The following is a 4533-nucleotide window of genomic DNA, read 5'->3' as shown; positions in this document are numbered from 1 at the left end:
ACATACCAGGGTCTCTAGCCACCACGAACAAACTCCAGATGCATGTGCCATCTTGTGTCTCTGTCTTTTTCATGTGAATACTAGAAAGCTAAATCCAGATCCCCAGGCTCTATGGGCAAGTACCTTAGCTACTGAGCCATCTCTCCAGCCCCTAAGGTTTTTTTTTTCAAGTAGAGTTTCCCTCTAGACCAGGCTGACCTGGAATTCCCTAGGTAGTTTTCAGGGTAGCCTCAAACTCACAGTGATCCTCCTACCTCTGCCTCCTAAGTGCTGGGATTAAAGGTGTGTGTCACCATGCCTGGCTCCCTGAAGTATTTATTAAAACATTTTATTTTTATTTATTTACTTGAGAGAGACAGAGGAAGAGAGAAGGAGAGAAGGAGAGAGAGAGAGAGAGAGGGAGAATGGGTGTGCCAGGGCATCGAGCTACTGCAAACGAACTCCAGATGCATGCGTCACCTTGTGTATCTGGCTTACTTGGGTCCTGGGAAATCAAACCTAGGTCCTTTGGCTTTTCAGGCAAGTGCCTTAACTGCTAAGCCATCTCTCCAGGCCCATCCCCTGAGGTTTTTTCTTTTTTGACATGTCACAGAAAGCATTTTATTAGCCATTTGGATAGTTTATTTGCCAGGAAGGATGACCCTGTCATACTTCTTCTGGAACCAGCACATGGCCTCCTCTTTGCTGATTCTGTGTTTGGCCCAAATGCAGCCTTTCCTGAGCTTTTGGTCTGCGATGCTGAAACCTGGCCTACTGTTGTAGTCAGGTTCATGTTGCTGGTAGAAATCACCCAACCAAGAGCAGCTTATGGAAAAAAAGAGGTTTATTTTGCCTTACAGGCTTGAGGGGGAAGCTCCATGATGGCAGGGAAAACAACATGAGCAGAGAGTGGACATCACCCCCTGGCCAACATCAGGTGGACAACATGAACAGGAGAATGTGCCTAACACTGGCAAGGGGCCACTGGCTATAATACCCATAAGCCCGCCCCCAAAAATACACTCTCTCCAGAAGGCATTAATTCCCAAATTTCCATCAGCTGGGAACCTAGCATTCAGAACATGTCAGTTTATGGGGGATACCTCAATCAAACCACCACATTCCACTCCTGGCCCCCATAAACTGATAACCATACATGATGTAAAATGCAGGGCATTCATCCAACTTTAAAAGTCCCCATAGTTTTTATTAATTCCAATGATGTTCATACATCATTGGAATTGATAAAATACATACATGTAGTCCAAGATCTTCTAATTGACCCATAATACCAGAAAATAACCTCAAAAAAAAAAAAAACCAAACAAACCCATAATGGCACAGAATAAACATTCACACTACAAAAGATGGCATTGGGCATAGCAAAGAAATATTCAACCAATACAAGATTTAAAACAACCAGGGCAAACATCAAACTGTAACTCCAAGTCCAGCAACTCTAGCTAGTGCCAAATCTCCAAGTCTGATAATTTTAACCATCAACAAGTCTCTGGCATTCCAATTCTGCCTCTCCAACTAGACTCCTCACAGTCCTGGAAAACTTCACTGGGGCTGGCAGCTCTCCAAAGCAGCCATCTCATGGACCCAGTATTTACACTGTGTCTCCACTGTAATCCATGGTTCATCCTCAAGGCCCCATGGGGTCTCCATGCAGGCATCTAGCAAACCTGCTTCACACTGCCCATGGCCATTTCCAAAACACAAGACCATGTTGCAAACTCAATGACCCTCTCTTTCCTGCATTTCTTGTACTCCACAATACCAATTGGGTAGGGTGCCAATTTGTTAAGTCAGGGGGAATAAATCAAACTTTGAAGAATAGGATACTCTTTGAGCACTCAAGCCCCTTTAAAAGAGTCTACATTCTTCTTGTTGCCCCAGTGCAGGTCAGCTGGCCCAATCTCAAAGGTTGTAATCTTTCAATTGCAGCTGAACTGGCAGCAGTTCACCCAAAGATCTTTTTTTTCCTGTGCCATATCCCTCTGCTCACACCAGTTCATTTCTACACAAAGAAAATCTGCACAGCTTCTTAGGACATGGGCATAAGATCACACTTTTCACACAAACTGCTAGCCCAGTACAAGCAAAGCTCTTTTCTCATCCTCATAAGCCAAGCCTCACAGTCCATAGTTCTTATTGCATTCAGGTCTTTCAACTCTGACCAGAATAGTCCATTAGCTGTACTTACAGTGCTGCAAGACATCTCTTGGGCCAAGATTTCAAATCCTTTCACATTCCTCTTGAAAATCAGCTCCAAAAAGGCAAAGTCACACAGTCAGGTATCTAGCAGCAAGACCACTCCTAGTACCACATTACTATTGCAGTCAGGTTCACATTGCTGGTAGAAATCGCCTAACCAAGAGCAGCTTGTGGGAAAAAGAGGCTTATTTTGGCTTACAGGCTCGAGGTGAAGCTCCATGATGGCAGGGGAAAATGATGGCATGAGCATAGGGTGGACATCACCCCCTGGCCAACATAAGGTGGACAATAGCAATAGGAGAGTGTGCCAAACACTAGTATGGGGAAATTGGCTATAGTACCCATAATCCAACCCCCAACAATACACTCCCTCCAGGAGACATTAATTCCCAAATCTCCATCAGCTGGGAACATAGCATTCAGAACAGCTGGGGGACAGCTGGATCAAACCACTACACCTACCCAGCACCACATAGAAGTCCAAGCTGTAGATACCAATGCTTGGGTCATATTTGATGCCCAGGTCAATGTGTTCCTAGATCCCAAGACCAAAGTTTCCAGTATCTGAGAAGTTATTTTTTCTTAACTCATACTTTTGCATTTTCAGACCCTTCTCCAGGATTTTTTCTGCCTTGGCCCCATGGACTGTGCAGTGGACAGCTATCTTTTCATTTCTCCTAATGCTGAAGGACCTGACAGTGTATCTAGCTTTGGAAAACCCAGGGGTCTGGCCTGTGAGCTGCTCCAACACCTTGGCTGCCCTGGTCAGTCTGTCTCCACTCTCATATATTGAGGCAGAGCTTGCGGATGCGAAGTTACCACATGGGGTTCTCCTTTCACCTTGGTCCTGCACCATGATGGAGAATAGGAAGAGCCTCTGAGGTATTTTTTTAGTATTTTATTTTTATTTATTTGATTATTTGAAAGAGGAAGAGAGAGAGTGAGAGAACGAGAGAGAGAGAGAGCGAGAGAGCGAGAGAGCGAGAGCGAGAGCGAGAGCGAGAGCGAGAGCGAGAGAGAGAGAGAGAGAGAGAGAGAGAATGGGTGCTCCAGGGCCTCCAGCCATTGCAAACAAACTCCAGACACGTGCACCCCCTTGTGCATCTGGCTAACATGGGTGCTGGGGAATCAAACCTGGGTCCTTTTGCTTTTCAGGCAAAGTCTTTAACCACTAAGCCATCCCTCCAGTCCCCCTGAGGTATTTTTGATTAAGTTTTCAACTTGAGTCTCCAGCAGCCTGTTGGAGGTTGTCACTGGGGGCAGATTTAGGTCCAGCCCTAAGGTGCATTTAGAGCAGTTTGGAGTTCTGGCTGTCTGTTTGGTGGTGTTTCTCTGCTTGGATCTATGAAAGGGATCCAGCTTCTTCTACCATTGATGGTGTTTCCCTGGATTCTGTAAGCCTGAAATTAACCTTTTCTTCCTATAAGCTGCTTATGCTCAGACATTTATCCAGCAATGTGGAGGTAACTGCTACAAACTCTTACTGAGCAAACGTGCACCTGAGTTTTCATCTAAGCATCCATGTACAAAGTGGGGAATGGCTGTACATGTCTGTAACCCCAGTTCTTAGGGGGTTGGAGGCAGAAGGACCACTGGGGGTCACTGGTCAGCCACTCTAATGGAAGAACAGGAGCTTCAGTTTCAGTGAGAGACTTACTCAGGGACATATAGCAGAAGAGCAATTGAGAAGGACATCTCACATCTTCCTCTGGACTTTGCATAAGTGTGCAACTCACTACACATAGTAGACACATACCATATATTTCTCTCTCTCTATCATCTATCTATATCTACCTATTTATCATCTATCTATCTATATGACTTGGGGCTGAGGAGATGGTTCACTGGTTAAAGACATTTGCCCCACAAGCCTGATGACTGGAGTTCAGAGCCCTAAAACCCATATAAAGCCAGACACAGGAGACAGGGAGATGGCCCAGTGGTTAAAGGTGCTTGCTTGCAAAGCATCCTGGTTTGTGTTCAATACCCCAGCCATCCACATAAACCTGGACAGACATTTGAGGTGCACAGTAGCAAGAGACCCTGGTATGTGTGTGCATATATGTATACAAATGTATGTATGCAATTTACTTATTTATTTATTTGACAGAGAAAGAGGGAGGGGGAGAGATGGGGGGGAGAGAGAATGGGCCCACCAGGGCCTCCATCCACTGCAAATGAGCTTCGGATGCATGCACCCCCTTGTGCATCTAGCTAATGTGGGTCCTGGGGAATTAAGCCTCGAACCAGGGTCCTTAGGGCTTCACAGGCCAGCACTTAACTGTGAAGCCATCTCTCCAGCCCATAATTTTTTTCCAAGGTAGGTTTTACTCT

At 45.5% G+C, this 4533-nt stretch overlaps 1 pseudogene; it reads right to left on the bottom strand.

Moving 5' to 3' along the window:
- Window positions 1-620: 620 nt before the first annotated feature.
- Window positions 621-3055, bottom strand: LOC101608874 (annotated as a pseudogene).
- Window positions 3056-4533: the final 1478 nt, after the last annotated feature.

The sequence above is a fragment of the Jaculus jaculus genome, chromosome 11, assembly GCF_020740685.1.
Source record: "Jaculus jaculus isolate mJacJac1 chromosome 11, mJacJac1.mat.Y.cur, whole genome shotgun sequence".
Lineage (NCBI taxonomy): Eukaryota > Metazoa > Chordata > Mammalia > Rodentia > Dipodidae > Jaculus > Jaculus jaculus.
The sequence above is the reverse complement of the archived record's forward strand: the minus strand, read 5'-3'. Positions and strand labels throughout refer to the sequence as shown.